A 14,113-nucleotide genomic window follows, 5' to 3' on the forward strand; every position below is an offset into this window, starting at 1 on the left:
TACAAAATTGTAGCCTCTGTCACGTATAAAAGTTTGGTTAAATTTTTTCTCCACTTCTGATTTACTTTGGCTTGTGAGCTACGGCATGAACATACTTCGGTTTTTGCACCAACCAAGAAATATGTAAGACAGATAAGATGTAAAAAATGTAAACACCATTGGCATCTTCAAGAAATGCAGCAGACATATGCTTTAATATAGCAAGAACAAGGTTTTCAAGGTGACAGCAAAGATGGCAATGGTGCTCTCGTGAAGTGCGAAATTACGCTAAAGGTCGCTGACACCATTTCCTAAGTAATAAATAAAGTCTTCGAAAATCATACCTTGAGTCTTGCTTGACATTGGATATACATATGTATACACGAGGAAATAGGGAGATATTTTTTTTGAAAGTTTTACGGATAGCAGCTGCGGTTTGCCGCAGTCTGCAAACTTTACAACTTCCATCCTTTGGCCCAAAATACTGTTGTCATAGGGCAAGGTCTTTTCATGCCAAATCTGCGGATTAGCAATCATGACAATAAAGGACCTTTTTTGACATGCCATGGCAGTAGGCGGTTTACTTTTTGTACCATTCCGGCAAATATTAGCTGAAACACAACGGCGCATAGCGTGCGGTACCATCAGAACTGCCTGTCGCATTTTTTTACCGTGACGCATGCCAAGGCCAAGACAGCTCTCCTCCTGCACTTGTTGCACCATTTTCCACTTCTTTGCCGTCTGCTACTGAGATGGCAGTATTAAATACTGGCAGGACTGTTTGGACGGGTGCCTGGATCACCAGGTTATCTCGAAACTCCCGTTTCAATTGAAAAGGGTGCACCAAAACAGCTGTAACAATTTGGGTATAAGGTAACGACTTATACAAGGTCGTGAAAAAATTGTAAGGGTGCAGGCGAGCTGGTGGAAGTTAACCATAGTTTTGTTTAACCCGAGACTGGGGTATTTCGGAAAAGGGACGAGAAGAAAAAAGGCCACAAGGAGGCGAAAAAAGGCCTCCTTGTGGCCTTTTTTCTTCTCGTCCCTTTTCCGAAATACCCCAGTCTCGGGTTAAACAAAACTATGGTTATACAAGGTCGTTTTCGTGTCTTCTTCCGTTTAGTTACATATTCGGGGAAAACTATCGTGATATTCAAATTCACGGGACAAAAATGGTATGAAATTCATTTCTAACTCAATTTTTTACAAGAATTTCTTCAGTCCCCCCCCCTTTAAATAACCTCCCACTCATTCCAGAAAGCAGGATGCTTGACAGTTTTTACATTGGTCAAAACTTCCTCAGTTAAAATCATGTTTTACAGACTATAACAATATTGTGTTTGGTTTTTTTTTGTTGTTTTTTTTTAACTGAAGAAGTCTGGGCACTTCACCTGACAGGGTGCACTAAACGTTCACAATCACTAAACATGCTATAAATAAAATTCGTGTCAGAACGACTTATTATTTCTTGAAGTTTTGTTTGCGTCTGAGTCTATAAATTGCTACTCAAGCCCTGGTTTCATAAAATCCCCGTGTGACCATTAGTTTAATTGGCTGGTGTACTAGTGGACAAACTAAAATTGAGCACTTCCATTTTTAGCAATACACAAAACGAAAGGCAAATATCTTTAAAAAATCTTCTGACTTTCTTTTTCATACACTTTCATTTTACGTTTTGTGATACTTTACGGATAGGACTCCACCAGAAGCATTCGCTCATAGCCCCGATCGGAAAGTGCACTGCGATGTGAGCGTTAAATGAGCAACGAGAAGGAGAAGTGCTTTTCTACGGGAACCGATGAGCACGTTGCCGTGTTGTACCTCATAAACACGCTTCTTTGGGAAGGATACGAGCGAATCATGCCTCATCCGAGTCCGCGATAGCGTATGTAGTAAATAAATTTAGTTTTACCTGGGCTTCCTGACAACCAGGGCTTGCCACACGGTATACCCCATCGAAAGAAAAGAATGCATCAAATGCCGTAGATGTTGATAGCAGGCTCGTCGAAGGACGTGTGATATTCTTTCGTAGGCTCGAAAACTCCATAACTGCTTTTTTTGTGAGCTGCTTTTGGGTCGTAGCAGATATCTTAAACTTTTCATGACAACCACCGCAACTTGAAGCAAAGCTGAACAACCGTAGCCACTGTTACTTCCTCAGTGTGTGGCTTTATCTGCAGAATATTCTCGAATCTGCGGATGAACCCTTTTTTTATGGCGTTAAAAAGTGGTTTGCAGTAAACTAAATGTGCTCCACTTTTTCCGTGATGCTTTGTTTTCCCTGTAAACATCGTTGGCAGCAGCTCGCTAAAGAAGTAACCGGACTGCGCTTGAAGTCGAGTCAGAGAACTCGGTGGTTTGCAGGACGTCGTAGTACTTGGCAGGAGATGCAAAACCTCTTTCTTCCAACGGCTTTAAATTTAGCGGATCGCAGAGCTCTCGCATTTTCTCCTTCGATCGAAAGGAGACCTTCCAGGCTGTCGCGTGTAATATATTTCAGCGCGTTATACATCGCGTTCGAAGAGAATGACTTCAGTCGACTTGGGTCTCCGAAAGCAGTTCCATGTAATTTTTCAGTTTTACATAACCGATATGTTAATGCGTTCAAATGACAGTTTGACATCTGACTCTGAAAAACACGTGAATGTATAAAGGGCAATGTTTTTTTTTTGTGTTTTTTTTTTTTTTTTTTAAGTTATCCGCGCTGCAACTTAATGCTCCTGGGGTATGAAGAACACCGAGGGAAAATTCAGCCTTAAAATAGAAACAGGTTTCTATAATTCTCGGGCATTAGAAAAATACAGAACATTTTCAAAATGTATCATCGACACCAACATTCCGATACATTTTTTTTTTTTTCTGAGAGCCAGCGCCTGATATAAGGTACACAACAGTATTTAAAGGTAGTGTCAAAGATACATGTATCTTCGATACAGCCCAGCCCTTTGTTGATGCCGTGCGCTCATAGTATGTGACATGGTCAGAATACATGATCAAACAATGACCGACTCGACTTATAGGTGCAGCGGCTGGGGCAACAAGGCCGCCCCAATTTGTTATCATCGCCTAGCCGCAGTGCTAAAAACAGAAGCGTTCCATATGTGGCAAAAAGGGTATATATACAATAATAAGTATTTACTCACCTCGCCAATTCCGAGAACGTTCGGTAGTGAGCCATTCATGCACGATGCTGTGGGTAAGAAGATGCTCAATGAGTGTAAACCGTTTTTTTGTTTTTGTGCCCTGTTGCAGTTCCTTAACCAATTGTAAAACAAGCTGATGGTCATGGCTGGGGTAAGCTTTCAGAAGATTCCAATTAAAATCTCTCTAATGCAACGAAAGCTTCAAAAGTTTAATGCTGTTTACATTTCGCAGATCTTTTATGATGTTTATAAATCTTTTATGCGATTGACAGACACCATTAAGTTTTCGACGTAACAGTTCCGTCGGTAAGATGAATCCAATCAAATCAATGAGATGCGTATAGGCCGGATAGGTCCGGACCATAATAACTAACAATACTTGGCGCTATGGTTCTTAAACCTTATGAAATCAAGGATATACTCACTGTCATCACCGCCTGCAAAAGCTTGGGATACAAAAAATAGAAGGAAAGAAATCACAGGAAAAAGACCGATCATGATGACTGACTGGTTACAGTCTCTTAGGCTAGGCTTAAGTGCAGATACCTCCTCGCTTATATAGTTCACAAACATTGAAAATAAACGATACAATATGTGTAAAATACTTCCGGGTTTTTTGTTGTTTTTTTTTTCTTTTTTTTAGGGGGGGCGTATACAACGCCCGTTCTTCTGTATTTTTGTTTGTTTTTTGTTTCCTGCAAAAGCAGCTGTGAATTTCTGTATAAAAATATGTTTTTTTACACAGTATACCCAGAGTTGTAGCTCATGACAGCAAGTCAGTGGAAACTGTGCACTTGATGATACAAAATCAGAATTGTCAAATTATATACCCGTATATTATTATTTTTTTTTAAGTAAGCGGCGTTATTACTTTTCGAAAACAGTACAAGACTTTCATTCGTCCAGTGAAAAAATGTCGATTTTGATAATACAACAGTTATATTACAAAGCTTTTTTTTTATCGCTATTGTAGCTTTGACAGGTGCGCTACATGAGTGTCAAAAACAAACCCGGTTTGACAGTTGGCAACCCATCCGACTTCAATCGGGGGGAATAGTGTTTGAGCTCTGCTCGTCTTAATTTTTCTATTTTATCACTAGCTACTATTTTCCAAACTTCCAGCAAGTTCTCGGCTGCCATGGTTTGCCCTGGCGCCGAACGCTCCTGAACACGCCGCACAAACAAAAGTGGCGGAAACGCGCTGCTTCGGGTCACTCGCCCCCTCGTCGCTGTCGCAGTATAATGTACGATACCACTGTTGTTCTTGTTTTTAGACACAAATGCGCCTCAGCGAATTTTTATTTTTAATTTTATATTTGTACGATATTTTTCTTTTATTCATGATAGTATGCACTTCAAGCTGTAAAGGCGATTTACCCAGCAAAGCTTTGGAAAACAACGTTTCACGTTTTGATCTTGTGGCAAAGCTAAGCATATATTTATCTAGATTAATCCTGAATTACTTTAAAAAGCTAATACTAAATAAACCATTGACAAAGTTATCTGTCACACATAAAGAACTTTTGTTCTGATAGTAATAGCACACAAAATGCAGGCGAGCTGGTGCCATTCATCGGTGTCGTCCGGCCTCATCGAGTTTTTAATCTAAGTGTATCCTCTTCGCGCATGGGCAGTGTTTACCGCTTTTATGTGCACTCTGATCAAATTCAATTGAAAGTTACGCCCTGTCCTGCTTGCTACTCATCGTCTGACTTGCCCTAATTTTTTTTTTTTTTTTTTTTGTATATTACAGTTATGAAGCTGGCGAACTTTTAACATCTTGAAAAACCAGAGAACGCTGCGTGCGAGAGCCCAATAAATATTTTGGGTAGTTATCCTATTCTTCTTCGGTTGACATTAGTGCTTTCGCTTGGCATTATTCGCGGTTATTACCTGTAAATGAAAGGGTAAAGCAATGCCGGATCAGATAAGGTGGCTTCTGTTTTTTTTACTACGAAATTATCGACAATCGTAAAAAAAAAGCATTGTGCATTACTTTTTTTTAAAAATACAACAGCATCTTTATACACCAAATACCCATATCAACCAAAAACATTCCTCAGATAAGGTATTGATCTCTTTATCAGTGTACTACCTAAGAAATCCAAAGCGTTTGCTTTCCCGAAAATTACTTGGGAGAGCGAATCGCTGCAGCTCAACGAAAAACTTCGGCAAATGACCAGACGGATAATGTGTTTATTCCTAAAAAAAAAGGGGTATGCGTCGTGGCACTGAGCCATGGTTAAAGGTCATGCTCATTGCAGCAGCGCCGACAACTCTTAGATCTTAAATATTTAGATCCCCGTCATTCGCCGAGTTTCCTTTGTAATTACAGTGATTGGATTTTCCAAGCGCTATGAGGAAGCATACACGCTATAGATTTCTTAGGTTGTGAGGGTACGGCTCTTCATCATCATAATGTTAGTTCAATCACGGCATTTAAAAGCGTAATTTTGTGTATAGGCCCTTTACACACGCGCCACATTAAAGCCACCATTGCTCAACGCTCTCACCAAGATGCTGAGCCAATCAAATGGGCGTTCACGAGCCTCCAGAAAGGTCAATGCTGAGGAAAAGGACACCGTAGAATCTAAAATGCAAATAACCTGGCCTGCTATCGAAATGATGAAGTGAAGTAAACGGAATATTAGGAAAAGAAAACTGAAGGTGACTTATGTCGGCACCCATACTCAGCTACTTCAAAGCGTCAATATGCCCTGCGCCAATGCATTTGCAATCTTAGAAGAAGCTATATGACTTTCTCGCGAAGAAACCCTAATACAGCGTTCATTCTATGCTTAGATTAGATGCAGGTATGTTTAGTGGCTTGCCTCAGAACTGATTTTGTAACTAGCAGTCTAAGATCAGCTGGGACCAGAGAGTCATGGCCGTCCTAACATCACTGCGAATTCAATGAGTTTGCTGCGTCAGCCAATTAGAACGCCAAAAAAAAGATCATGAAGCAAGAAGGACTAACATACTAGGCTACGCTCTTCAGTTAGTAAGCAGTCAGTGAATATAGGATGCGTGTAGTAAACAAACACAAATGAGAGTTATGTTCTTACTTGTTATTTTCACGCTTTTTCCGACTATAATTAGGGATGCGCCGTATGCTACAGTTCCTAACAAGGTGAAGGCGGGAGAAAGAAGGTTCGTATGTCCCTGCTTGTCCCTGAACTAGCGCGCTCTTGTAATTTTCGGCATCGTTTAGGACTCGCCACCTCGATCGCGCTCTTACAGTCAAAGCACGGAGGAGGGTATGAAGCGCATGCTGGACGCCTGGCGATCGAAAGGCACACCCTGTCGTTCTCACTGGAGCACGGGCTGAAAGAATGATGAACTGGGATTTGCCATGCCCGCTTTTTTTCTTAAGCTGTTAATCTCTATAGAACATAAGTGTGTTTGTAAGCTTTCTGGATGCCCCTTTCCACGACGTAAGGAAAAAATTATAACAATTTAAAGTGGAGCACCATTTTTTCTCTACTCCACTCTGTGTTTTCTTGGTAACGTGAACGAGGTCCTCCACCCTCAGAAAAAAGGTGTATTCTTACACCCTTTTTTCTACATAATACACCCCAAAACTTCAATTCAACGTACCGCGCTTTATAGTCGAACAGACGGCCCCAATCTTACGAGGGGTTTGATAGCCGCGTGGTACAACTTATTAAAATAGATAATGTACGTGTTACTGACTACAAAAAAAAAATAATCGAGGTTTTCTTCGCCCTACTGCAAAAACTCAGTGTTTTCTCTAAGTAGTCTTTGATACGTACTTTAGCTATTTAAAAAGTTATATCGCACCGTTATCAAGCCCCTCGTAAAATTTGGGACCGTCAGTGGCGCTGTACGCTGTATTGAAGTTTTGGAGTGTATATATGGGACAAAAGGGGTGTAAGGTGATGCCCTTTTTTTTAGAGTGTAATATCAAGTTAAGCGTGAATGGCATATTGTAATTGAAAAAAGAAATGTTCTCACATTTTTATAAATTAAATAGATAACTATTTTGGAAACTACGAACTTTTATTTGCAGACCTTCGGGTCGTCAACTCAATTAGAGATGTTCAAAAATATAAAGAGGCGAGTCAACATGCTAGCCCACAAAGGACTCGCGTATGTGACAACGTTTGATACGCATAAAAAAAATAGAATGCGCTCGAACGTAGTTCTGTCGTTATTTCTTATTTGAAATTGCCCCTCGTTTTTTTTTTTTTTGTTTTTTTTTCTTGTTTTTTTGGATTCCAGTGCTTGGTTATCGTGCCATGCCTTTTGCCGGAACAGTTGGAGTTTGTTGAAAATTACATACCTATATGAGTAAATATACCGCAAGTTATTCGTGGCCTAGTTGGCAGTTTGTATCTTTGATTACTATTAAATATTATTCTTTACATATATAAAGAAAATTATTCTATACACCGCGCATGTCTTAATAATAGTGCGAAATCTGCGTGAGTTTCTCGCCCATGATCAAGATATGCCCCATGCAGGACTCCTAAGAAACGCTTGATATAGCCTAATTATGGCAATCGGTTGGGGCCTAACTTGTGACTAATCAGAATTTCCTCCAAGGCTTTAGTTAAATTCAGGGTATTTGTTTATGATTATAATGCAATTAAATGCAGTTGGTAGAGCGCTGCACTGGAGATTTAGAGGTCCCGGGTTCGATACCCGGACCAAGCCGATTCTTTCGGTCGCGCACCAGTCATTTAGCTGTGTTTGGAGATTTGTGTTTGTCCTTTGTCCCTCTTGTTCCTCTTCTCCGGGGATCACTTTCGTCAGGGTATTTGTTTTGGCTCCAACTAGCCGAAGGAGTGCTGAGTGTGACTTTTCTATAGTTTGCCGCATAACTACCAAAGTGTCGGCCCTGAGCCAAAGATGCCGCGTGACAATTGAGCCATCAGCAATGATGCCTAGTTCTCGCGCTTGTTTGACAACTACAAGGCCTCAAAAAGAACGCTGACAACCGCTCAAGGAGGCAGCGAAACCTACATTTGGCACTTGTTTGGAAATTTGGGGCTAAAGCAACCAGACTCGACCAAACAACATCAAGTTCGGTTGCAGCTTGGCTTCTTTTGAAAGCTATCAGGTTCCTGCATATCCAAACAAAACCAAATTTTTGGCTCAAGTAAGTGTGCTACTTTGGGAAGTTTGTCTCAAGTACCAGAAATGTTCTACAAAATTTACCCAAGAAGAACGGTTTGAACGTAACCATCTTTGGCAGAAATTCGCCTGGTTAGGACAATAAAAGATTGACTGCAATTCGAGATTTAAACCAATACAATAAGAAAAACACTTTTTTTTAATATACTTTGGCTAGAGTCTCGAATTTCAGTCGGTCTATAAGGAGCGCTGCAAAAAGTAGAAGCTCTTACATTCTTGTACAGCGCTTTCTATAACATAGGTGAGCGAAAGAAAGAATCCACTAAATCAAAAAGGGCAATTTTGAGATTAGCACCGACGTCGCCAAACGGCCCACTCACAACCTTGGTCAGATCCTGTTCAAGGAGACTTTGTAGCACGCATTGTAATAATATAAAATAACTTAGTTGTGGCTTACGATTTTCAATTACTGGATTGCTCGTTTACGGAATTACTTGGTGACTGCCTGTATAAATATTAGCCCATAACTTCAACCTAATGTGAACGAGACTTCAAGGATGCGCTACTGTGACTGCAAGGAGGCAAAAATGTTTCAGACAGTTTTCGAACAAGAAATACTCGGTATTAGGCCGGTTTATATTACGTGTCAAAGTTTCTAATTGGATCAGTGATCGCATGAAACTTGGTCGTTCATCCTGAGTTTTATTTCTGTGGTCAAGTATTTTTTTTTTACAACTTGTGGACCCTGAGACGGGGAACAATAAAAAAAATGAACGACGAAAACAAAATCTCAAACACAGCGGAAATTTATTGATTCCAACACCAATAAAAAGACTTCCAAACACATGAAAAAAGAGAAAGGGAAAGAAGGAACTCAAACACTTAAACAAGACGATGCACGAGTTCGATTCAGACATCATAAGCCACTCCCCGGCTCCTCACTTCTGGGAAGGGAACCGCCACCCGAACAACAACACCCGAAGGTTCAACACACAAGGCGACCTCCGAACCGCCACCGCCTATGCTCAATTTCCTACTTCCAAGCAACTGCTCCCCGTTTCCCCACCCCAAGTTTACAGGCCCACCTCACACAAGCAAAAACTCTTTCATCCCATCACTGATAACCAAAGACGGCTGGCTTACACAATTCCCCCACTCGCGGATGCACAAAGTCTCCTTAATAAGCCTTCTAAGTAAATCTTTTTTCGTTACACAAAACGTAAGTTTCATCCCAAAGGGGGGAACAAAAATTACACAAACCAACGTGATTTGCCAATTCGGAACTCTGCGCTTTATAATTTGCACTCCTTTTGTGTTCTGTAAGACGGTCATTTGAACAACGCGCTGGCTGTCCAACATAAAACAACACCGCAGTCAAAATGGATCTTATAGATCACCTCTGCGACACATGTGACAGAGGGATATCTATGTGTTTTTTTTTTTTTCGCTACATTCCTCACGTTTGAAAGTAAGCGGGATGAGCTTGTCCCAATGAAAGTCCGTTTTAATACCAAATTTACGTTAAATTTCGCCCCCAAAGCTTTTAGGCTATGATAAATACCATGAAAATAAGGAATAACCGAAATAATTCCGCTTTGAACTTTCTCAGCGGTCCCCGATCTGCGTACAAGCTGTCTACGTACACTTGAAACGATAAACTCTAAAGTATATACCCCGCCGATAGTAAACATTTGATTTGAACGTCGAAAGCGTTTCCAACACAATAAAAGCAAGACTTCTTCAGTGCATTGCCAATTAGTGATCTTACCACTTCCCCTTTAGTGAGTTTAGAATAGTCACTCCATCTAGTAAGAACCCTCCTCGCAGTTTACGTCCCATAAGACCAGCAATGTCCCTTTTTATTCAATAGTTGCAAGTCTAAAAACTGCAACTTTTCATCTTGTGCTGACTCAGAGGTGAATTTTAATTCCGGTGCAGCGGTCAAAATAAAGTTATGAATCTCAGTAGCGGAATGTTGATTCGGAGCACAAACCAAGATTTCATCAACAAACCTTCGAACCAAAACCCCATCAACACCCAAAGAGCTAACAAAATTTGTTATTTTCCTGTCAAGAGTGTTGAGATAAAACTCCGTTAACATTGGAGCCACCGCTGAACCAATGCACACGTCTTTCCGCTGTATATAACAGTCCCCATTAAAGTTAAGTACAGTCGCCTTTCGATAGCACGTCAGAAGTTCCAGTACCGCATCCACCGAGATACCTGCTTTGGCCTGAAATTAGACAATTCTTTTTCTAAAAGCTCCCTAACCCTTTCGAGCAACAACACGCAATCCAAAGAATAATAGAAATCTCTGATGTCCAAGGACGTCGCCGTGAGCGCGCTCCGATGCAGAGGACAAATACCCACTATTCGTTCTTCCGAGTTCCTAAGGGCACTATTTTTCTCCAGATTGACATGGCCCAAACATCCCTGAATGAAAACCGCAAGCGACTTTTGCCACGACCCATTTTCGTTAACTATAGCTCCTATGCTGTTTCTTTATTTGCTCGAAATTTTATAATCTATATCAATATTTCATATCATTTTTTATATTCATACAGTGGTAGCATATTATTTAAATCTGAAAAAGGTATACTGAGAATTCCGGCAGTTTGATACTTTAGACGCACGTTACGGATAAAAAAAAAACAGGGCGCGGGATGGCCAAACAAAGACGCTTTTCGTACAAGGCTCGCCAAATTATAAGGCGCTGGAGAAAACCATCCTTCTGCATTAAGTCCTTATTTCGAAATATTTGTTCGCGTTCCGCTCATTGAAAAGCGTTCGGGAAGGGCCTCAGCACGCACCTCGTATCGCTGCAGCGCAGCGTTCTTCCGCAGCATAAAGGCCGTCTGTTTTCATCGCCGTCACTATGGCAACGAACGCCGAAGGCCATTTGGATCAACCTTTTCGGACGGCGCATATATCACTATGTTAACCAGGAACGGATTTAGAAAGGGGGGGGCGCCCGCCGCCGCCTTTTTTTCAAGGGGGGGGCGCCCACCCCCCCCCCCCTTTTTTTCAAAGCTCTTTACGGTCAACTTTGTTTTAATGAAATCAGTGATATACAACAGCCAAAAGTATAGATTTTGGTGACATAGAAAATATTGGGTTAACAAAATAGATCTGGGCAACCTTTCGACCGTAACGTCATTTCTCACCAGATCCCCCCCCCCCCCCCCCCCACACACACACACACCTCCCCCCTTCCCTCCGCCAGCTGAATGCCTACCACCCTCTTTGGCCTGACCCCTCCGCTTGCTTTACGCCGCTTCGCGGCGACAGTCTGCGGCTGCTCACTACAAAACTATTAAACCTTGGCTAGCAGATGGCGTTCGGAAAATGGCGTCAGTTGTTGCTGGCTTTACGCGGCGGTACCGGGCGGGCTCCCATTCTTTCGGTGTTCCTTGCCATGGTGACGCCGACGAAAGCAGATGCTGCGGAACAACACTGCGGCGCAGCAATACAACGTGCGTGCTGAGGCACCTCTCGCATGCTTTTCAATGGGCGGAACCCGAACAAAAAGAGTTCGAAATAAAGAATTAACGCGGAAGGATGGTTTTCTCCAGCGCCTCATAATTTGACAATCCTTACATGAAAAACATGTTTTAAGACTGAACTTTGGAGATAGATTTTTTTTTTTTTACAGCAACATGTTTTACAGTATCAATGACCCAAAATTCCTTGACGTGTCCGCATCAGCGGCGTCTCTTTTTTTCTAGTTTTATTATGCTTAGCTACCTCACGTCTTACCTATCTTACCCCCTTAACGCATATTCCAGCCCATTTGTTCACTTTAAGTTTCTTGTCCCTACACTCGCGCGACTACGTTGTTCACCTTATTTCTTTACTCTGCAGGTTCGGCTCTGAACTCTCTCAAAACATTGCTATCATCACCTGCACTACAACCTTCATTGAATATGTAGCCGATCACCTTTCTGCAAGGTAACGCCGTGTTCTCAAACTTTCGCAACTTACCCACAGCACTAACATCTGTCAGAACCTCTTTTTAAGCACGAATGCATATCAAAATGTTTCCGCTTAAACTCTGACATCAGTTTTAAAGTTTTATTATATAGGAAATGAATACTACGGCTCTATTTCAGTGTGCCGTGTGTTTCGGGCAACACTTGTTTAGATATCTTGCTGTCGCCCGCAGCGAAATAATTGGTAGTATGCAGGTTTACCATCTGCTTAAGAAGTTGAACATGTAAACCAGAAGAAATATTCATACTTTAACTAATCTTATGGTTCTCTACGCAAGTTCTGTCTGGAAAATGCGAGTAGTAATTTAAGGGTGTATTTATTTAGAATTTGTCTATATTTGTTTAAACACCAGAATTTCCGAACTCCGGCTAATTATGGTTTACACAGTGTACGTCTACGGCATAAAAAAATAGAGCTCGCCAGTCACTGCATGAAGAATGATTGGCGTTCATTATGAACCATATTTAACAAATATTGTTAAAAGGTCTGAGATATGCAAAGTATGCCACCTTAAAAACGTTCGTGTTGGTCGGTAATTATTTAGTAAACAACTTCCGCTCTCGCTTGAGCACAGGTATCCAGCTATTCCTAGACACTAAATACAAATTAATTGTCAGCAAATTTAAAAAGCACCCCACAATAATCAATACGTAGCTGCGGCAAAAATTAGTTCCCACGAGATTCATCTCAGCATCGCCACCTCGACATTTTATATGCAAAGTTGCCAACGCGGAGTGGCCAATTTATCAGAAAGCAATTGATGTATGGTGAGTGTCGAATATCAAATGGAAAAATACTCATTTTGCCAGTTCAGAAAACAAACAAAAAAACTCACCTTACCAGTTCGAAACAATGCATGATTTTGAGGACAGAAAACGTTATTCATGTTGTAACGAAAGTTAATATTCACATCGAAAAAAAACTCATATTGATATTTTAGGTAAAGATATCTAAGCCTTCAGTTAAATGTGGTTAACTCAGTGAGTGGTTCCTATTTAGAGCAAAAACTACTTCTTTTATTTAGAGCAAAAACGACTTCTTTTTTGGGGTAGGAGAATTTTACACTATAATAGATTTATCTTAATATTTCGCAGTTCTTTAGAGAGAATAAAATAAAAGCTAGTCTCACGGGAAACGCATGGAGAGGCTTGTGATGCACGAAGCAGCAAATATTCAATACAAGTGTCTCGTTAGTTTCATAGATCTCTGATACATACGTTTTAGCATTCTGCGACGAAAAAGTGCCCGTTGTTTTTCATTTATTTGATTGTCTTTCGCTGCAACAAGACGCTTTGTTTTGTGTAAAGAACAAGCTCTTCTGCAGTCGACACTGAGATAAGGGTTTCGGCCCGCTGCTATTTTCAAGAAATAAACACAATACGAATTAAATACGCACTCCTTGCACTTAAGCTAAACTGCCGCGTACTGTGAACGTCCTGCCCACGCATTCTGTAGGCTGAGTTTGGTGTTTTATCGAATGAATTTAAAAGGAATCTAAAGTGGTTTTGTATTTGAGAAAAAAAAATGAAAAACGTTTACTATCCCCGGTAACGCCGAACTAGAGCGCAACCCTTGAGGAGGAGGAGGGGAAGGTATGAAGAGGAGGCTATGCACCTCATTTTCTTCTGCTCGCTAAATTTAGCGGGGAATTTTTTACGCTGAATTTAGCCGGGAAATTTATTCCGCTAAATTTAGCGGGAAAATTATTCCGCAAACTTTAGCGGGGAATTTTACCCACTAAATTTAGCGAGACAATTTTTCCACTAAATTTAGCGGGGAAATTTTTCTGCTTCATATAGCGGGGAATTTTTTCCGCTTAATTTAGCGGGAACATTTTCCCGCTAAATTTAGCGGGGAATTTTTTTCCGCTAAATTTAGCGGGAACATTTTTCAAGCTAAATTTA

This window comes from Ixodes scapularis, unplaced genomic scaffold, assembly GCF_016920785.2.
Source record: "Ixodes scapularis isolate PalLabHiFi unplaced genomic scaffold, ASM1692078v2 PGA_scaffold6__148_contigs__length_123643588, whole genome shotgun sequence".
Lineage (NCBI taxonomy): Eukaryota > Metazoa > Arthropoda > Arachnida > Ixodida > Ixodidae > Ixodes > Ixodes scapularis.